The sequence below is a fragment of the Herpailurus yagouaroundi genome, unplaced genomic scaffold (assembly GCF_014898765.1).
Source record: "Herpailurus yagouaroundi ecotype Mexico unplaced genomic scaffold, PumYag 67555, whole genome shotgun sequence".
NCBI classification, from domain to species: Eukaryota; Metazoa; Chordata; class Mammalia; order Carnivora; family Felidae; genus Herpailurus; species Herpailurus yagouaroundi.
In genome coordinates, this window is record NW_024420361.1 from 384,784 (window position 1) to 408,472 (window position 23,689).

Here is a 23,689-nt window from a genome sequence, read left to right on the forward strand (position 1 = left end):
TAAATTCTCCATCTCTTTTAGATTAAATGAGACTCATAAAATTCAAGCATGTGTCAGACTTCCTTTTCTCTTTATATTAGGCATGCCTCATTGGGACCCTGATAACAATCTTCTTACTTGCCATAATTGTTCCTTTTATACTTCTCTTAATTCAACTATTTCTTTTAACCAGGAAAAACAAAGCTTATATATCTTTAAGACATGTAATGGGGTTTGGATGCCTGTAATTATGGATTGGTCTTGGCAACACTCCCCTGAAATGTATCTCACAGATGAAATATTGAAACATGTCTTACACTGCACCTGATGGTTTGTAGCTTTACTGGTAACTGCTGTACTTGGGATTTTAGCTATTACAGCTACAGCAGCAACAGCTGGTTTTGCACTGCATCAGACTGTACAAACCACCCACTTTGTACAAAACTGGCATCAAGATTCAGAAAGGCTATGGAACAGCCAATGGCTGATTGATAGCCTAATAGAGAGCCAGTTATCTGACTTGCAACAAGCTGTGCTTTTTCTAGGAGATCAATTGATTAGTTTACAACAGATAAGCTTCAATGTGATTGGAACATAACCACCTTTTGTGTCACCTCCCTCCCCCATGTATATAATCAATCTAAGATATCATGGGACCTGATGTGTTGACACCTTCTTAATCAAAGCAATACCCCTGCTGATATAGCTCAATTGCAAAAAGACATTTATGAAACATTCAAAAATAAACTTGAGATGATTTCTGGTGCTCCTTCTCTATCTGAGATAACTAATCGAATCTAGGAATTGAATCCAATGAATTATGTAAAATCCTTAAGCTTTTCTGTGATTGATATTTTTAGATTAATCTTTGTCTTATTACTTTGCATATACTTAGTCTGGAGAAGAGGACAGCATTGAAGCCGAGAATATGCCTCAGGAGCCTCTGTCTTTGCCCTCCAGCTTTGCCAAATGAAAGAAAAAGGGGGAGATGTGGGAGATGCAGGAGAGAAGTATCAAAGGAAAAGACTTCAAAAGGGAAGGGCTGGAGACGGTGCAAGGCATTAGGACATGTTTGCACAGCTGAATGCGGCTGCGGCTCGTAAGGAACCCCTAGAGCCATTAACATTGTCCAGGGCCAGATCCTCCTTCACACTTGACCCTTCCTAGTGTTATAGAAACCAATTAACTCAAAATTAAACCTTGAAAAGCTAAACCATTAGATTGATTAATACACTTGCTTAGCTGACTTTATGCACGTAGACTTTAGCAATTATCCTAATAAAAAGAAGCTTCATTCTGGAATCTGGGGCCTCATTCTGACTCAGGTATGAGGACCTTCACTTAACTGCACTTTGCAGACTCATCTTTTGAGACTCCGGCCATACTCCTTGCAACAATAACCCATTATTTTCTAAACCAAATTAATTCTGACCTGAAGTCCCATTTATGGGGGCCATGTAAAATATTTAATACAGTTCTCCCTTTCTATTCCACAGTCTTGTGGCATGTCAGTAGGGTTTTTTTGCAATTTGAAAAACTCCCTCAGTGACTTGGTCTGAAAGGTTTCCTGCTGATGTGCTTATTAGCCAAGCCTTCCTTTCCCATTGGGTGGGGATGGTGGTATCACTTCTTTGACTGACTTGGGCACAGGTTTTGAGGCTGTTATAGAAGGTCTAGCACATTTGTTCTCTATATGCAACTCACCTGAGGTTCCATTTTTTCCACCTGACTCTCGAGTCTTAGAGATCATGTGTTCCAGCTATCTGGGGACCAAAAAAGGCTCACTTTTCCAGTCTTGGGGACTTTCTCATAGACCCAAGGTCACCTAATTGGCCCACCTATATCTCTCTAAGTACTTTTTTTCCTCCTGTTTCCAGTGGACCTTTAGAGACATGTTTGTTACTCTCTCCAGTGGGAGATTGGGATAGGAAGTACTGAAATGTGTTATTCAAATTACCTGATAGCACTAGTGTCATGATTAAAGAACAACTGCTCCTATCACTGCAAAATGAGTATATGATCCATGTTGCAGTCCATAGTTGATTAACAAATCATGTGGACAGACATTGTCTTAGACTACAACCTATTCTAGACTAATCTTCTCAAGGTATGGCTCCATTGCATCACTCACCTCCTTTAAAAATTAATGGTTTCTTATTGACTATTAAATAAAATATAATTTTTTGGACAAACATAGTCTCATGCAACAGTCTTAACCTACTCTTTCACTTTTCTGTCCAGTCAATACTCCACACTCAGATAAAACTGGACTGTTATCTGAACATTGTTTTTTTAACAGTATCACTTGCATGCCTTTGTAACTGAACTTAAGGGGTTTGCCACTTGGGATGCATTAAATTGAACACAACCCAAGGAAGTATTGATAGCAAAGCATTTTTATTACTTGTCACAAGTAAGGAGGCAGGGAGATAGCTCTCAAAACACTGTCTCCCCTTTGAGTTAGTGCAGGAAGCTTTAATTCAGTGTGCTAGGGAGACAGGGGCAGGGATCCAGAGACATTAAATAACTTACATATTTTCTGTTATTTAGGCACTTCAGTTCAACTGCACATGTCTACCATGTCAGCATGCTAGTGTGTACATTGTATATTCAAAAATATAATGAGCTAAAGGTATATTGAGGGTAACTCTTGGGGCTTCTGCTCAGGTCCTCATGTCCCATATGCTTCCACCTGGTTCATCATATGTATATCCAGTGGAAAACCTGGCCATATATCTCCTTAATGGGAGCTACTTATTCTGCAAAACTGACACATACTTTCCCTCCTTTTTCCCCTTTCCCCTCCTCCCCACTGCCAATCTGAAGTAAGTCTCCCTTGTGCCCCAAGGAACACCTTTGCTCCTGTTTTTCTGACAGGAATACCCTCCCATTGTGCCTGCCTGTGGAGATCCTGTTCATCACTTGAAGTTCAATCCAGGTGCTATTTCTTTCAGGGATTCCTTTCTGACTCCTTTAGTTTGATTTTATTTCTTTCACTTTTGAACACCAGTACGTTTCATTTGTCCCTGTCTTTTTATAAATCTCATATTCTGCCTTACACCATGGTTATTTGTATTTTTGCTCTAGTTTTTCAAGTAGACTGCCCATTTCCTGAAGGTAGGCTCTGTGATCAAGGGCCAAAAAATCTCCTAGCATAGTGCCTTAAATGCTAGACACTCAACAATTAATTTCGAAATTAGTAGATCATATCCCAAGCTTTTTTTGGGACATTGTGTTTTTTTTTCTTTCCACAGTGCCTGGAGATGTTTTGGGCTATAGCTGTTTTTACACATGTGAATTTCTTTCTCCAACAGTTCTTAGACCTTGGCCTCCTGCAGAGTGAACGCATATCAAGCTATTTATTCCTGGTTGTTTTAGTTTGAGTTTGTCTTGTAGTTTGTTTCCTGATCTATTACTAACAAACCATTTATTCATCCCTTTTGCTATGCTTTCCTTAGAGTTAAACTATATTAGAATAGAAGAGGTAACTCTAGACTCCACATTAAAAAAAAATTTAATGTTTATTTATTTTTGACAGAGAGAGAGAGACAGAACATGAGGGGGAGGGGAAGAGAGAGAGGAGACACGGAATCTGAAGCAGGCTCCAGGCTCTGAGCAGTCAGCACAGAGCCTGATGCGGGGCTCGAACCCATGGACCGTGAGATCATGACTTGAGCTGTAGTCAGACACTCAACGGACTGAGCCACCCAGGTGCCCCTAGACTCCACAGTTTTTTAACTTTTAAAAAAGTTGATAGAAACTCTAGGCACCACAATAATAATTCCTAAGTACACAAGTCAACTAAGTAACACTGTAAGCTTTTTATTTAAAAAGTGGAAGGGAGAGTTCTGTTTGCACACTATAGAACTTTCAGTGTTGTGACATTAACCACTCTAACAGTTTGCTTTGTACAAAACTAAAAGTCACATGTCACAAATCTAATAGACTGAAAAGGAAGGAGGAAGAAAGAGAATGTTAAACATAATTATTAGGCAAAAACTCACCTAATGCAATGAGATAATGAATATCTATGATCATGTAGAGACAGAACCCCTGGTGAGAATGAGACAGTGTTAAATGCATGCTAAACAAATAATAAGTACAGAATATTGATTTAATATCATTTTAAAGTACACTTCTATGATGTCAAATGAGAATGTAAACATGAGGTATTGTTAACATATAATACAGGGAGTCAAGACACCTGTTTTTTTTTTATTTTTTAAATGTTTTATTTATTTTTTGAGAGACACAGAGATAGCACGCATGTGCACGTTGGGGAAGGGCAAAGAGAGAGGGAGACAGAGAATCTGAAGCTGAAGCAGAGTCCAGGCTAGGAGCCATCAGCACAGAGCCCATGTGGAGCTCAACTTACAAACAATGAGATCATGACCTGAGCCACAGTTGGATGTTTAACCACCTGAGCCAACCAGCCACCCCTAAGGGCCTCGTTTAGAACCATAATTACATTGCAAACCCAGAGGCCCAGTATTTCAGTAATGAAAAACTTATTTACATATTCTAGATAATATATCCATTTAAAATAATTTAATTTATTTCATACAACTGTTAATATCTATAGGGAAATGCTAGGGGCGCCTGGGTGGCGCAGTCGGTTAAGCGTCCGACTTCAACCAGGTCACGATCTCACGGTCCGTGAGTTCAAGCCCCGCGTCGGGCTCTGGGCTGATGGCTCAGAGCCTGGAGCCTGTTTCCTATTCTGTGTCACCCTCTCTCTCTGCCCCTTGCCCGTTCATGCTCTGTCTCTCTCTGTCCCAAAAATAAATAAACGTTGAAAAAAAAATTTATAGGGAAATGCTCAGGATTAGAAAATATTTACATCATCAACTGCACTGAAAGAAGCCAGTAAAATATTATTGGTCTCAATCTAATCCAAGGGCAGATTTTCCTTTTTGGTCTAATTCCTTAGAAGTTGAAGTAATAGAAACAAAACAAACAGTAGGAAAGGTCAACAAAACCAAGATTTGGTTCTTTGAAAGAATTGATAAAACTGATAAATGCCTAGCCAGACTTATCGAAATTAAAAGAGAAGGGAATTAAATAAAGTCAAGAATGCAAGAGAGGAGATCACAACAGGCACCACAGAAATAGAAACAATTGTAAGAGAATATTATGTGAAACAATTTGCCCACAAATTGGACAATCTAGAAGAAATGGATAAATTGCTAGAAACATATAAACTACAAAAACTGAAACAGGAAGAAATAGAACACATAAATAGACTTATAATCAGCAAAGAAATTAGATAAATAATAAAAAATCTTCCAAAAAACAAAATTCCAGAGCCAGATGGCTTCCCAGGGAAATTCTGTCACATATTTAAAGAAGATTTAATACCTATTCTTCTCAAACTTCTCCAAAAACTAGAAATGGAAGTAAAACTTCTAAATTCATTCTACTAAGCTAGCATTACCTTGACTCCAAAACCAGCAAAGACCCCACTATAAAGGAGAATTATAGGCCAATATCCCTGGGGAATATGGATGAAAAAATTCTCAACAAGATAGTAGCATATCAAATCAAACAGTACCATGAAAGAATTATTTAACACGATCAACTAGGATTATTTCCTGGGGTGTAAGGGTAGTTCAATATTGACAAATCAATGACCGTGATACACAATATTAATAAAAGAAAGGATAAGAAGCATATGGTCTTCTCAATAGATGAAGAAAAACCATTTGACAAACACTTAAACCAGACTTGATAAAAAACCCTCAACAAAGTAGGGATAGATGGAAAATACCTCAACATCATATAGGCCATATATGAAAGACCCACAGATAATATCACCCTCATTGGAGAGAAACTGAGCATTTATTCTACAATCAGAAACAAGACAGGGATGTCCACTCTCACCATTGTTATTTAACATAAAATGGAAAGTCTTATCCTCAGAAATCAGGTAACACAAAGAAATAAAAGGCCTTTAAATCAGCAAGGAAGAAGTCAAACTTCCACTATTCACAGACAACATGACATTCCATGTATAAAAGCTGAAAGCCTCCACCAAAGAAATTCTAGAACTAATACATGAATTCAGTAAAGTCATAGGATATAAAAATCAATGTACAGAAATCTGTTTCATTTCTATACACCAATAATGAGGCAGCAGAAAGAGAAATCAAAAAATTGATCCCATTTGCAAATGCACCAAAACTAATGATACCTAGGAATAAACGTAACTAAATAGGTAAAATATCTGTAGTCTGAAAACAAGATCTGTATAGTCCAAAAACTATAGAACACTTATGATTGAAATTGAGGAGGAACTAAAAAAATGAAAAAATATTCCATGCTCATGGAATGGAAGAAAAAACATTGTTAAAGTGTCTGTACTACCCAAAGCAAGCTATCCATTTAATGCAATCCTTATCAAAATACCACCAGCATTTTTCACAGAGTTGGAACAATCTTAAAATTTGTATGGAACCATAAAAGACCCTGAATAGGCAAAGAAATCCTGAAAAAAGAAAGGCGAAGTTGGAGGCATTGCGATTCCAGACTTCAAGTTATATCACAAAGCTATAGCAATGAAGAAATTATGGGTGGTACAAAAACATACACAGGCCAATGAAACAAAATAGAAAACCCTGAAATGTTCACACAACTACGTGGTCAACTAATACTTGACAAAGCAGGAAAGAATATCTAATGGGAAAAATCCTCTTCAACAAATGGTGTTGAGAAAAGGGGACAGCAACATGGAAAAGAATAAAACTGGACCACTTTCTTTTTTTTAATATAATATATTGTCAAGTTAGCTAACATACAGTGTATACAGTGTGATGAATGGATAAAGAACATGTGGTATATAAATACAATGGAATACTACTGGGCAGACAGAATGAAATATTGCCATTTGTAACAATGTGAATTGAACTGGAACATCTTATGCTAAGTGAAATAAGCAGTCAGAGAAAGATATATGTTTTCACTCATATATGGAATTTGAGAAACTGGACCACTTTCTTACACTACACATAAAAATAAATTCAAAATTAAAATAAATAAATAAATACATGAATGAATGAATAAATAAATAAATAAATAAATTCAAAATGAATGAAAGACCTAAACTGAGACAGGAAACCATCAAAATCCTTGTAAAGAAGACAGGCAGCCACTTCTTTCATCTCATCTGTAGGAACTTGTTGCTAGACATGCCAACACATCACCAGAGGCAAGGCAAGCAAAAGCAAAAATGAACTATTGTGACCTCATCAAGATAAAAACCTTCTGTAAAGCAAACATTCAACAAAACTTAAAGGCAACCTTCAGAATGGGAGAAGATATTTGTAAATGACATTTCTGATAAAAGGTTTGTATGCAAAAACTATAGAGCACTTACCAAACTCAACACACAAAAAACAAAGAGTACAGTTAGGAAATGGGCAGAAGACATGAATAGACACTTTTTTTTAAAGAAAACATACAATTAAACAAAACACACATAAAAGAACGCTCAACATCACTCATCATCAGGGAAATACAAATCAAAACCATATTGAGATACTATGTTACACCTGCCAGAATGGCTAAAATCAACATAAGAAACAACAAGTGTTGGTGATGATGTAAAGAAAGAAGAATCTTCTTCCACTGTTGATGGGAATGCAAACTGGTGCAGCCACTCTGGAAAACAATATGGAGTTTGCTCAAAAAGTTAAAAATAGAACTACCCTATGATCCAGCAATTCCACTTCTAGATACTTACCCAAATGATACAAAAGTACAGATTCTAAAGGGTACATGTACCCGGTTGTTTATAGCAGCTTTATCAACAATAGCCAAACTAGGGAAAGAGCCCAAATGTTCACTGACTGATGAATGGACAAAGAAGATATGGCGCATATATATATATATATATCACACAATGTAATATTAGCCACCAAAAGGAATGAAATCTTAGCCACCAAATGGAATATTAGCCACCAAAAGGAATGAAATCTTGCCATTTGTGACAATGTTAATGGAGCTAGAGTGTATTATGCTAAGCACAACAAGCCACTCAGAGAAAGACAAATGTCATATGATTTCACTCATATGTGGAATTTAAGAAACAGAACAGATGAACATATGGAAAATGGAAAAAAGAGAGAGGGAAGGAAACCATAAGAGACTCTTTATGATAAAGAACAAACTGAGGATTGATGGAGGAAGGTGAGTGGCGGATGGACTAAATGGGTAAAGGGTATTTAGGAGGGCACTTGTATTGAGCACTAGGTGTTACATGTAAGTGATGAATCACTAAATTCTTCTCCTTAAAACAATATTACACTGTATGTTAGCTAATTAGAAATTAAATAAATTTTTGAAAAGAAAAAAATTGAAGTAATGAAGGGTACAGTATGTAATTTATATGGGTGATCATGTCTCTTAATATTATAATAGAAGTAGATATTTGAATGAGGACATTCTAAGAGATTATATATCTGAGAGATTATATATGTGTTTATTATAAGACTGTAGTGAAATTAATCAGTATTTGAATATCATTATGACCTTGATATAATGATAGTATCTGAACACAATATAAGAATACAGTACATTAGTAATGCTTTTCATCCTAGTGAAAGCCCCAAACTCTGTTGGTTCTGGTTCTGGTTCTGACATTAGCTATTATATGGCTTGTGCTTAGTCCCTTCTGGCTCTCAAATTATTCATTTATAAATTTACTCTTGAAATACCAACATTTCAAATCCTAAATAAATGAGGAAACCAGGATTCTGCACACTCCTAGCAGTACTTAAATAGGGCTAGCAACATCTTATAAAAAAATGTAGACAGAAAGGCACATTACCTGACTGAATTTGTCTCCTCAAAAGCCAAATGAGACCTATATTTTGGCTTTAACTTGCATAGGAATGTCCCCAGGCCCAGTATAGACCACAGATTCTTAATTTGAAATAAATGAAGTCTTTTAAAGCTTGTTATCAATTCTTAACTGCTTATTTAATTAAAATTTTAAAATGTTTACTTACTTTGAAAGAGAGAGAGTGAGAGAGAATGCCAGAGGGTGAGGGGCAGAGAGAGAGGGAGACACAGAATCTGAAGCAAGTTCCAGGTTCTGAGTAGTCTAAGCACAGAGCCCAATGCAGGGCTCGACTCATGAACCTGGAGATCATGACCTAAGCCAAAGTCAGATGCTTAACCTACTGATCCCCCCAGGCATCCCTAGTGTTTTACTGTTTAAATTAATTAGCTTCCCAGAAGCTGAGAACTCTCCTTGGGTGTCTGAGAAGGCCTTTGTATCATTACAGGTCCAATGCCTAATATATAGGGACAGATTTCTGGTCTGGTGGTGGAAGACACTTTTTTTTTCATGACAACATTTAGGTTTTCTCAGTCTGCCTAGGATAAAAATTTATAAGCAACATCCTGTTGCATCCACACGACTCCTGAAACAGAATGCTACCGGCACCAGTGACAGTCACAACAAAGTTTATTACAATGAGAGGCAAGGCCAACCGATCAGGCCCAACACTCTTGATAAGAGTGTGGCCTGGAACAGCTGGGGTACAGAGTTTTTAAAGCTGATCACATCATTTTATCATTCCCTGGGAACAGAACAGAGAAAAAGTTACCAGATGAGTTAGAAACAGTAGCCAGATGAGTTAGAAACAGTTGCTGAATGAGGTGATTATTTTAGACTTTCTGCTGCTAAGTTGCAACCAGTGGATCTCTTTGACCTTGCCTCTGATGCTCTTTTCTTTGAGCTTTTGTTTCCTTAATTGGTAAAGCCTGATTTACAAGAGTATGAAGCATAATTTATAAGAGTAAAGCAAGGCTGTTACTTGACATCTCCAGTGTCAGAACAAAGCTGTTATTTTTCAAGCTACCCATTAGCCCTACACTACAATTTAACCCTTACAATCCCCCAACAAACCCACATTTTTCAACCTACTGCTTGTCTGAATCTATACTACACGTTAATATATGAAATAGAAATGTAAAAGTGGATATTGAGGGCTTCTGGGAATATGGCTGTGTAGGAGGACGCTGAACTCACCGCGTCCTGTGGATCACTTAGATTCCACCCACACCTTCCTAAATAACCCAGAAAATCACTAGAAGACTAGCAGAACCGATTCTCTGGAGCCAAGTGTAGACGAGAGGCCCATGGAAGAGGGTAGGAAGGGCGGAGAGGCAGTATGCACTACACACACTGGCAGGAGGGAACCTGGGCAGAGGGGCGGCCCACCGGCAAAGCAGAGCCCCCGAGTCTGGCTTGCAAAAGCGGAGGGGCCGGACGGAGTGTGTTCAGACAGCAAGCGGGACTTAACATCTAGAAGGTTATAAGTTAACAGCTCTGCTCAGAGAGCAGGAGGGCTGGAGGACAATGGGAGGGAGAGTTGTTGAGCCCCGGACTATAGAGCACACTTGGCGGGGAACAAACGCACTCCCCAGCGCCATCTACTCGCCCATCCCCCAGCCACAATTCCAAAGGGAACCGGTTCCTGCCAGGGAACTGGCTTGAACCACACAAACACCCAACGCTGTGCTTCTGCAATCCATCCCTCTACCGGGTCTGACTCCCTCCCTGTGCCACAGTGCCCCTCCCAAAGCAGATCTCCAAAGGAAAAGCAAGCTGAGCCTGCCCCCCCCAAACCCTGTGCACCTTGCCGATCCACCCCAGCTAATACACCAGATCCCCAGCACCACAAGCCTGGCAGTGTGCAAGTAGCCCAGAAGGGCCATGCCACCCCACAGTGAAGCCCGCCCCTAGGAGAGGGGAAGAGAAGGCACACACCAGTCTGAGTGTGGCCCCAGCGGTGGGCTGGGGGCAGACATCAGATCTGACTGCAACCCCACACACAAACGCAAGTTATTCAAGACACCACAGGGAAGTGCCCCGCAGTTCCGCACCACTCCAGGGAGTATGCAAAATGATGAAATGGAAGAATTTCCCTCAAGAAAAGCCCAGGAAATAACGACAGCTAACTAACTGATCAAAAATAATTTAAACAATAAAACAGAAAGTGAATTTAGAATAATAGTCATAAAATTAATTGCTGGGCTTGAAAACAGTATAAAAGACAGCGGAGAATCTATTGCTACAGAGATCAAGGGACTAAGGAACAGCCAGAAGGACCTAAAAAATGTTATTAATGAGCTGTAAATAAAATGGATATGACCACGGCTCAGATTGAAGAGGCAGAAGAGAGAATAGGTGAAAAAGAAGATAAATTATGGAAAAAGAAGAAGCTGAGAAAAAGAGAGATAAAAAAATCCAGGAGTATGAGGGGAAAATTAGAGAACTAAGTAATGCACTAAAGAGAAATAATCTATGCATAATTGCTATTTCAAAGGAGGAAGAGAGAGGGAAAAGTGCTGAAGGTGTACTTGAAGAAAAATAGCTGAGAACGTCCCGGATCTGGGGAAGGAAAAAGGCATTGAAATCCAAGAGGCACAGAGAACTCCCTTCAGACGTAACTTGAATCAATCTTTTGCACAACATATGATAGTGAAACTGGGAAAATACAAGATAAAGAGAAAATTCTGAAAACAGCTAGAGATAAACATGCTCTAACATAAAAAGGGAGACCTATAAGACTCATGACCGATCTCTCTACTGAAACTTGGCAGTCCAGAAAGGAATGGCAGGAGATCGTCAATGTGATGAAGAGAAAAAAATATGCAGCCAAGAATCCTTTATCCAGCAAGTCTGTCATTTAGAATAGAAGGAGAGATAAAGGTCTTCCCAAACAAACAAAAACTGAAGGAATTCGTCACCACTAAACCAGCCCTACAAGACATCCTAAGGGGGATCCTGTGAGACAAAATACCAGAGACACCGCTACAAGCATGAAACCTACAGACATCACAATGACTCTAAACCCATATCTTTCTATAATAACACAGAATGTAAATGGACTAAATGCGCCAACCAAAAGACATAGGGTATCAGAATGGATAAAAAGACAAGACCCATCTATTTGCTGTCTACAAGAGACTCATTTTAGACCTGAGGACACCTTCAGATTGAGAGTGAGGGGATGGAAAACTATTTATCATGCCACTGGAAGCCAAAAGAAAGCTGGAGTAGCCATACTTATATCAGACAAACTAGACTTTAAATTAAAGGCTGTAACAAGATGAAGAAGGATATTATATAATAACCACAGGGTCTATCTATCAGGAAGAGCTAACAATTATAAAGGTCTATGTGCCGTATACGGGAGCCCTCAAATATATAAAACAATTACCCACAAACATAAGCAACCTTATTGATAAGAATGTGGTAATTGCAGGGGACTTTAACACTCCACTTACAGAACTGGATAGATCATCTAGACACACGGTCAATAAAGAAACAAGGGCCCTGAATGATACATTGGATCAGATGGACTTGACAGATGTATTTAGAACTCTGCATCCCAAAGCAACAGAATATACTTTCTTCTCGAGTGCACATGGAACATTCTCCAAGATAGATCACATACTGGGTCACAAAACAGCCCTTCATAAGTATACAAGAATTGAAATCATACCATGCATACTTTCAGACCACAATGCTATGAAGCTTGAAATCAACCACAGGGAAAAGTCTGGAAAACCTCCAAAAGCATGGAGGTTAAAGAACACACTACTAAAGAATGAATGGGTCAACCTGGCAATTAGAGAAGAAATTAAGAAATATATAGAAACAAACGAAAATGAAAATACAACAATCCAAACACATTGGGATGCAGCGAAGGCAGTCCTGAGAGAAAAATACATTGCAATCCAGGCCTACCGCAAGAAACAAGAAAAATCCCAAATACAAAATCTAACAGCACACCTAAAGGAATTAGAAGCATAACAGCAAAGACACCCCAAACCCAGCAGAAGAAGAGAAATAATAAAGATCAGAGCAGAAATAAACAATAGAGAATCTTAAAAAAAAAAAAACTGTAGAGCAGATCAATGAAACCAAGAGTGGTTTTTTGAAAAAATAAAATAAAAAAAAAAAGATAAACCTCTAGCCAGGCTTCTCAAAAAGAAAAGGGAGATGACCCAAATAGATAAAATCATGAATGAAAATGGAATTATGACAACCAATCCCTCAGAGATACAAGCAATTATCAGGGAATACTAGGAAAAATTATATGCCAACAAACTGGACAACCTGGAAGAAATGGACAAATTCCTAAACACCCACACACTTCCAAAACTCAATCAGGAGGAAATAGAAAGCTTGAACAGACCCATAACCAGCGAAGAAATTGAATCAGTTATCAAAAATCTCCCAACAAATAAGAGTCCAGGACCAGATGGCTTCCCAGGGGAGTTCTCCCAGACGTTTAAAACAGAGATAATACCTATCCTTCTCTGGCTATTCCAAAAAATACAAAGGGAAGGAAAACTTCCAGGCTCATTTTATGAAGCCAGTATTCCTTTGATTCCTAAACCAGACAGAGACCCAGTAAAAAAAGAGAACTACAGGCCAATATCCCTGATGAATATGGATGCAAAAATTCTCAATAAGATACTAGCAAATCGAATTCAACAGCTTATAAAAAGAATTATTCACCATGATCAAGTGGGATTCATTCCTGGGCTACAGGGCTGGTTCAACATTCACAAATCAATCAATGTGATGCATCACATTAATAAAAGAAAGGATAAGAACCATATGATCCTGTCAATCGATGCAGAAAAGGCCTTTGACAAAATTCAGCATCCTTTCTTCACAAAAACCCTCAAGAAAGTCGGGATAGAAGGAACATACTTAAAGATCAACAGGATCTATGTTTGTGTTGTGTGGAGGAAAGTCTACAAGAGATTAAGAATGAAAGCAGGATGGTTAATTAAAATGTTACTTTATTAATTCAGGAAAGAGATGATGGTGGCTTAGACCAAGGTAATGGCAGTGAAGTATTAGAAATGTCAAATTCTGAATATACTTTTAAGTTAGTGCCATCAGGATTTGCTGATGGAACAGAGATGAGGTATGAGAGAGTGTGGAGAATCATGGGTGAAGTTAAGAGTTTTGATGAAAGTAACTGAAATTAACTCAGTTGGGTAATACTTCAGGAGAAAAAAAGCTTTGAAGGAAGAATATTGGAAACTGAATTTGAACGTGTTAAGCTTCAGTGACTATTAGACATAAAAGTGAAGATGTCCAATAAACAATTGAGTATAGATGTCTGGAGTTCAGAGAAGAGGTCTGAGGCAGGGATAACAGTTTTGAGTCATCAGGAGGTAGATTATAATTAAAGCCTTAAGACTATATGTGGTCATCAAGGATGTAAGCATAGCTAGAAAAGAAGACTAAGTTCTAGGGTAACACAATGTTTTTACACTAAGATTTTAAAAACAAGCAAAATATATTAATAAGGAACAATCACAAAAAAATGTGAAGAAAACCAAATGAGTATAGTAATCTTTAGTAAAGTGAAAGAGTGTCTTAAGGAAGAGAGAGTGATAAACTCTTACAAATGCTGCTGCTAGGCCAAATAAGAAGAGGAGAGAGAAATGACCATTGCATATTAGGTCATTAGCAATCATAAGAGGATCAGTTTTTGAGGACAGCTAATTCAATTGGAATGACTCAAGATAAACCAGTGTGGAGTATAGACAACTCTTTCAATGATTCTTTTTTTTTCTTCTATAAAGAAAGACGTGACAAGAGAAAAATTAATAGACATAAAATGTAGATCCACAAGTTCTAAAACATTGGAAATAGCATTCTCTAAAATGATTTCTGGGTGAGAGAATAGCATTCTCTAAAATGGTTGTTCTTTCTGGTTTTGAAATTTTGTTTAAAGTTGTGAGTCTTTTTTCTTGGGTGAAGGGATTTTTTTTCTCTGTGTAACAGGGGAAATAACAGTTTGTGTACTAATGGGAATCATTCAGTAAAGAAGAAAAAATGATGATAAATACGGGGGAAAGATATTTGGAACAATGTGATAGAATGGTGGAAAACAGAGTCTTATAGGAAGAAGCCTTGGCCAAGAGCATGAATAGTCCATTAATACAAATAGAAGTGAAGAGGAATATCATAGAGATATAGGTACGTGGGTAAACATGGTAGTGAGAATGTCTTGAAGCCTTCATCTGGTTATTCAGTTTTCTCAGTGGAATAGATAGCAGGGTCATCATCTGAGCATGAGGATAGGTGAGAAGGTACTTAAAGTTTAAGAAAAAAGGAAGCAAATACAGAATAGTCAGCTAGAATTGTGGAAGAGTGAATGTATTAGGAAAATATGGCATGATAGCCATTCAGCATTAAGGGTCTATTTGAGGTAAGTGGTCATGAATTAAATGTGAGACCACTCAGTATGGTTGCATGCTTTCTATGGCAATGTTCAGCTACAGGGGTGCAAGTATAAGTAGCTAGAGAATTTGATTTAACCAAAGTTTTAGTCTTACTATATGAATAAAATAAAGGGAGAAAGAGACAGGGGAGACAAAAGGGAGGCATAGGAAGATATATGCTCAAGATTCATTATGCTATTTGACTTTGGAATTTAAATTGCATCAAGAGGGAAGGGAGGATATCGAGGAGGTGAAGGCCAGTTAAAAAGGTTAGAATCAAGGGTTGTGGATATGTCTTAGTTCAGTGGAAGAATTGTTGGAATAACGGTAGCAGAGGAAGTTAGCTGGAAATATAAGAAATGGTGGGTAAAAATTAGAATAGTTGAAATTAAAATTATGGAATGATTGTAGTTATTGCAACACTAAATTCAAAGGTATGGCCATGGGATTAGGTAATTGAGGTAAGATGGAGGACCAAATTACAGGAGGAAAGGGCATCCAAGAACTGAGAGGCCAGTTTATTGGAATGATCTTCTAGGTGAATGTTTACATCTCCAAGAATTATGGCAGTCAGTGTTTGCGAGTGGCAGTGAGACAGGTGCTAAAGAAATGAGGAAGTGAACTGAGGATCTGCAGACCACTACGAGAGATAAGTCAGTGTTTTTGTGAGGAGAAAGTATGGTCTTAGAGAGTCTGAAATTGTGATGAGGAATAAAGAGTGCAGCTGCCCCAAATCCAGGCCCCATGGAATGAGTACTAATAGGAGCAAAACCACCACCTATATACCATTTTTGTTTTCTCCTGAATACATTGATTTGTAATTGAGCTACTGAAATAGGCATTCCGTAATCTGAAAAGGACATTAAAAATACTCGGATTAAAAGTTGAGAACATGGCTTCAGAAATTAGACATAACGTTCACCTCATATAAGACCGATTTATTTATGTAAAAATATGATTGATTGAAGAACTTTTGGGATTACTGATGAGGCAACTAAGTGCTTGTCAGGAATCTACCTACTAAGTTTCCTAAGGTCGAGTGACTTCCAAGAAATTGATTAGTTAGTTTTGCCCTCTTGCAACAAGGCTCTCCTGGGTACATAAGCAAAAGCATTTTTTGTATTATAGATAAATTTACCTGTGAGCACTTCAGTACAGCATTTAACTTCCAGGGTATCTTAGCTGCAGTCCTTCCCTGAGCAGCAATTCTTGTATAAGCCTCAGACTAGATGCTCAAAACTCCATCCTGTCTACAGCTGAAGCTCTAATTGTTTATAGTTTTTTTTCCTTTCTGTTTTTAAATATTACACCCCTGTTTAAATACAGGATTTTTTGGGACCTTTGTTATACCTTTATATGATTGTGGGGGTTTTATTGATATTGTTACTCTTAAAATGTTTTATGTCTTCATTTGCTGAGTAGTACCTGACCTTATTTTAATTTATTCCCCACTTATTATTTTATTTATCGCTGTGAAATAGGGAATATAAAATGTAGTGCCGATGGTAAAGTTAGGAAAATTCATGATACAGTCAGTGGAAACCATGGGCCATATGTTTTTCCCCTCTGGTCAACTCTTAAAAGATCCTTCTTGAACTCTACTTAGGTGCTTAGTGATAACTAATCACTTAATCTGGGTGAGTCAGGAGAACTACAGACCACAATTGCTGTAACAATCAGTTCTCTCTTTGAAGGGGATATTCAGAACTTCTGTGACCTGGAGAAAGCAGAACTTCTGTGAGAAGATATAAGAGATAAAAAACATGGTGTTTGACATGCACATCCAGCGGATTCATACTGTTTTTCTAAGTAGTCCACAGACAAGGAAGTAAGAGAAAAAAATAACTTAGAAGGATTCTCTACTGATAGTATGACAGGTTTTATACAAAAGACATGTAATTTTAAATATCATTTGAGATAAAACAGTAGGAGATATAATTGTACAATTATAACTAAGGTTTTGAAATTTCTTTTGTTCTTGTCTGTCTTTAGGATAAACTGGCCTAAAAAATGGAGATTCAAAAGAATTATGCTTTTGTGTAGGGCTTTTCAACTCCTATATAACCATCTTAAATAAGAAGAACCTTGGCATGAGTGGAGTGATTTTCAGTGGAAATTTTTAGCAGAAAGGTGGTTGTTTCTCATCTTGTGTTTCTCTGTCTCATAGCTTTCTTGTTTAATCTCATGCTAACTTTTCTATTATTAAAACCTGAATAGAATCCTAGACTCCAAAATCAGGACACCTATTGATTCCCTGATCATTTTCAGCCCCATCCTTCTCAAAACAAGAGTTATAGAATATCTTACGGTCTGGTGAAAGATAAATGACCAATATGTTGGCTTGAGGGCTTAGAATTAATTATCTCAATGAAAAGGCTTTTATTCACGTAGGCGAACTTGCAAACCCCCCACCCAAGTTCCACTTCACTGTCCGATCAAGAACAGTGTTTCAGCTGTGAATCTGTTCAGGATGACAGCTATAACATCTGAAAACATGATCCCTGGTTTTTGCCCAGCCTACTTTTTGCTGGTAGTCTTCTAGACCTCAAGGCTGTATTCCCCCCTCATCCATTTTCACTATGAAAGTTATTTAAATCTCATTCTTTAGAGAGTATTAACTACTCATCTCTTTTTGCTCCTTAAATAGACTGATATCAAAAGGCTGCACATTTGACAATTAAGGAGTTGCCCTGATATAGGTAGATGATCTAGATCTGTCCTAAAAAAGTTGTTAGCAATAAAACACCCATACTATTATTTTGTTTCCAAAGTATAGTATATACAAAGTATATACAAGTTTCCAGGTATAGATATAGATACATAACATACAAATTCTTTCATCTTAATATTCTTAGACTTTTGAACAATCTAACCACTTGGCAAAATAATATGGCAGACTGATAGTACTGATTTCTGTAATGGTAATGGGTAATTTTTAAGTTATCTGGTATTTACAATGACTTATTCATTTCCATTCAGACTCTACTCTCTGAGAAAATAGACATGATAAATCTTAACTTACATATTAGTATCTGTTTATTAAAACAGATACTATTATAATCACAGTCTCACACAATCATTATACTATTTTATTAGCTACGAAATGGGTAATTTGAATTCTTATTTTTAGAAGAAGCAACTGAGACAGAGAAATTAAATATTTTATGCAATTTCACATTACTATCATTTAGAAAAACTCAAATAAGAAATAAGATCCAAATTTGTCTGATTTAAGCCAATGCCTATCCTAGTACACACTTCATATAACTTTCCTGATAACTAGAGACTACTAGATTTCTACAGCAAAGAATGTGACTACTAAAACTCCAACCATAACACACCTGGACTACAAAGAAGGCTGACATGAAGGCCATGCTTCTGGAGACACCCACCAAAGTAAAGAGAATAAACTGCTAAATACAGTCTATGTGAAATGGCAATTATTGAATTCAGAAGGGTTGCTAGATGAAAAACAGACACCTAGTTAAATTTGAATTTCATATAGATGAATAAAGATTTTAGTAAAGTGTGGCCCATGTATTATTTAGGGCATACATGTATTAAAAATTATTCCTCATTTGTATGAAATTGAAATTTAAGTGGGTATCCTGTATTTTTATTTCCTAAATCTGGCAACCCTTATGAACAACACAATTATGGTTACAGCTTCCAATTTTAATGTACCTTTTAGTTGTGTTTTCTCTGAGACTTTTATAAAAACAACCATGATATAGTACCTAGTAAATGGATAATGGCACCAATATTGGGCTTTGAAGTAGGCAAATGGTTTTGTTTGGGGTGGAGGGCAATAAATTTAACAATATCCTGAACTTTTGCGTCATGTAGAATTGTTTGAAAATTTGTCATACACATTTTGCTGAGTCAATTTCTTGCATATTGTAGAACATACAAAGTAGCACTCATTGCATCTAAACTTTTAGAGTAAAATTTATTGATGCGGCTAAACTATTGGAAAAAGGAAATAGCCTTTATTGGTAATTTTTTTCACTCCATGATTACAGCATAGTAGAAAAAAAGCATTATTCTTGAGCTAGAAAATCAGATCAAGTCATGATCCATGATCCCAGGGGTGTGGGATCCAGCCCTGCGTTGGGCTCCTGCTCAGCATGAAGCTTCCTTGGAATTCTCTCTCTCTCTCTCTCTCTCTCTCTCTCTCTCTCTCTCTCTCTCCCTCTGTCTCTCTCCCCCTGCTCACAAGCACACACACACTCTCTCTCTCTCTGTAAAAATATCTAAGTCCTGGTCCCAACTCTGTCACTTATTATCAAGTGATATGGGAGAAGTTACATTATAGTGGTAATCTCTGTCCAGTCTACTTCACATAATTGTTAATAAGCCTAAATGAGATAATAGATACATAGGGTACTGTACATTGTAAAGCACTATTCAAAATGTAAATAATTATCTTAACTTTCCCCAAAAGAGCTTTAAATGGCAACTATTATGACATCAAAAATGATAATAATGAATACATTACTTCCATTTCAGTGAAACTTGGTTGTTTTCTGATTGTTTTTGGCAGCAGGAAAAATTTTCATTGTTATATGATTTAACATTCGGATATTTTGTGCCTATAAAACCAATTTAAGTTGACTTGTTCAAAATGAGTAGAAGTAAATAAAAAGTTAGACTGTCTTGATATATTATGTGAGATTATTTGACTGTGCATTATGTGATCATATATAACACATAAGTACTCATGGAAGTGTGATAAACACTTTCAGTCACATGATGTATGTTGATGGTATAATAAGTCTTAAAAATAATGTTAAAGTAATTTTATTCAGTGAGTGGATGAAGTTTTATTAAAATCTTGTCAACCAAAATTTAGACAGAAGGAAATTTCCATGTTTCTTTGATGCTTAAGTAAGCTGATACCTTATCAATGTAACCCTTTTTATAATTAAATGTTAAAAAATTTTAATAATAGCAGTGGTTTCAATTTTTAGAGCTGAGAATTTAATTTACATCTCCATTTTTGCACATCTATAATAGGTAAGTAGGTACCAAGAAAATCATTCTTATGTCATGAAATCTATTTCTGACTGAGGACTGACTAGAGGAATATTGCATTAAATATCTGTTGATATATAAAGGAAACAAAGCTACTGAAAGCAAGCTGAAATGCTTCATCCTGGTACATGTTAGGAATAATCAATCTGTTTTTAATTAAGTCCTTTTTTGTAAAGATATTGCGTTTCTCTCTCCAAACTCCCTCTCAAATTTTAAGTGTTTTTTTTTTAATTTTTTTAAGGAGTGTGTTTGTTGCACGTTAAAATGAAAACTTATGCATCACTAATCTTTTCACCACAATTAATTTTGCCTGTTCAAAGTGACTTCTAGCAATATATTGATAATTATTCTGAAATCTTTTAAACTAATTGTTGAACACTCAGAATGTTTATTTAGTCTGAACAATGTCATGGCAGTGATATGTAGATTGGTATCAAAGAACTGCTTATGAAAACTACAATTGTTGTCACAGAGGCCGGAGCAAAAAGCAATTTGGAAATAGAGCTGTTTAATCTTGTTTGTCTATGTTTGTTTTTACATGAAAGCATTGAAATTTCCCTTTTAAGGCATCCTGTTAAGCTCTAATCTGTTCGCAAACATGGTCATTACAGCAATGACTTAATTATGAACTTTCTTTTTTTATCAAAGTGTATTTAGGTTTGACTATTTGGTTTCACTAAATCTCAATTAAAACTTAGATATTTCCCCCAATTCTACTTAATTGTGAATTTACTACATTATAGCTCTATTTTCAGAATGGATTCTTATCTTACCAATAGTAAGACTAATATTTAACATTATTATCTGCAGATACTGATTTGAGATTGAATGTTGTTGAGGTAGAAAAACATTATTGTTTAGAACCAAAGACCAACTTCCTTCCCTTTATTTCAAGGCATCTGTTTCCCTTCCATTACCTGGCTGGCTCAGAAAACTGATCTCTTTTATTTTGTCTTTTCTATTTAGTGTCAAAAGCATTATGTGATGGTCTTCATAGGTTTATTTGTCTTAATAAAGTTAGATACTGGAAGGAAAAACTAAAGGTACACACACACACACACAAATATACACATACACACAATGTCTCTCTAATATGGAATTAGATAAGGTCCAGGAAAATAAAAACTTGAAAAATTGAGAGGATATGAGAACACTGACCGTCCGCATTCATATTCTACCATAGACCCTGGATTTGTAAGCTCACTTCTACTACTGAGCCCTTCCTTAACAGTAAACTGTAAGTTCCATGAGAGCAGAGGGCTTTTACCACATTGGCCATTTTTGTATTCCCAATGCCTGTCACTGTATCACAGTGCCAATTGAACAACAACAACAACAACAACAGCAACAACAACTAATGTATATTTGTTGAATTAATAAGAAGGTTTTTTTTTCTTTTTCCAGTTTTTATTTAAATTACAATTAGTTAATATAAAGTGTAATTAGTTTTAGGTGTAGAACTTAATGATTCATCATGAATATAAAACACCCAGTGCTGATCCCAACAAGTGCCGTCCTTAATACCCACCACCCATTTAAACCATCTCCCCTCCCACCTCTCATCCAGCACTCCTCAGTTTGTTGTCTATATTAAGAGTGTTTTATGATTTGCCTCTCTCTTTTTTCCCTTATGTTCATCTGTTTTGTTTCTTAAATTCCACATATGAGTGAAATCATATGGTATTTGTATTTCTGACAAATTTATTTTGCTTAGCATAATACTCCCTAGCTCCATCCACATTGTTGCAAATGGCAAGGTTTCATTCATTTCTATGGTTCATTAATATTCCATTGTATGTATGTATTTATGTACACATACATGTGTGTGGATATATCTATATCTATATCTATCTATCTATCTATCTATATCTATACCTATATCTATCTATATCTGTATATCTTCATCCATTCAACTCTCATAGAACATTTGGACTGTTTGCATAATTTGAGTATTGTTGATAATGTTGCTATAAACATTGGGGTGCATGTATCCCATCAAGTCAGTATTTTTGTATCTCTTGGGTAAATACCTAGAAGTGCAATTTCTGGATTGTAATGTAGTTCTATTTTTAAATTTTTGAGGAATCTCCATATGATTTTCCAGACAGGCTGTGCCAGTTTGCATTCCTACCAACAATGTAAGAAAGTTTCCCTTTCTCTACAAACTTGACAACAGCTGTTGTTTACTGTGTTGTTAATTTTAGCCATTCTTACAGGTATGTGTTGATAGCTTATCGTAGTTTTTGTTTGTATTTCCCTGATGATGAGTGATGTTGAGCATCTTTTCATATGTCTGTTAGCTATCTGAATGTCTTCTTTGTAAAAAATGTCTATTCATGTCTTCTGCCCATTTCTTCAAAGGATTATTTGTTTTATGGGTGTTGAGGTGATAAGTTCTTTATAATTTTGTGTACTAACCCTTTATCAGATATGCCATTTGCAAATACTTCACCAATTCCTAAGGTTACCTTTCAGTTTTGTTGATTGTTTCCTTCACTGTGCAGATGCTTTTATTTTGATGAAGTCCCAATAGTTTACTTTTGCTTTCATTTCCCTTGCCTCTGGTGATGTGTCTAGTAAGAAGTTTTTTCAGCCGAGGTCAAAGAGGTTGCTGGCCATGTTTTCCTGCTGGATTTTGATGGTTTCTGGCCTCACATTTAGGTCTTTAATCAATTTGAATGTATTTTTTGTGTACAGTGTAAGAAAGTTGTGCAGTTAAATTCTTCTGCATGTTGCTGTCCAGTTTTCCCAGCATCATTTGTTGAAGAGACTGTTTTTTTTAACATTGGATACTCTTTATTTCTTTGTTGAAGATTAGTTGGCCATATAGTTGTGGGCCCATTTCTGTGTTTTATCTTCTGTTCCATTGATCGACATGTCTGTTTCATTTCCAGTATCATACTGTCATGATGACTACAGTTTTGTAATATAGCTTGAAGTCCGGAATTGTGAGACCACCAGATTTTCTTTTTCTTTATCAATATTGCTTTGGCTAATCAGGGTCTTTTGTGGTATCATAAAATTTTTGGATTGTTCAAGCTCTGTGAAAAATGCTGGTGGTATTTTGATAGAGATTTCATTAGATGTGTAGATTACTTTGGGTAGTATAGACATTTAAAAATTATTTAAATCCAAGTTAGTTAGCATATACTGTAATAATGGTTTCAGGAATAGAATTTAGTGATTGATCACTTATATATAACACTCAGTGCTCATCCTCCCAAGTGCTTTCCTTAATACCCATCACCCATTTAGCCCATCCCCCCACCTAACACTCCTTCCGCAACCCTCAGTTTGTTGTCTGTATTTAAGAGTCTCTTATGGTTTGACTCCCTCTCTGTTTTTATTTTATTTTTCCTTCTCTTCTCCAATATTTGCTCTTCCAATCAATGAGCATGGAATGTCTTTCAAT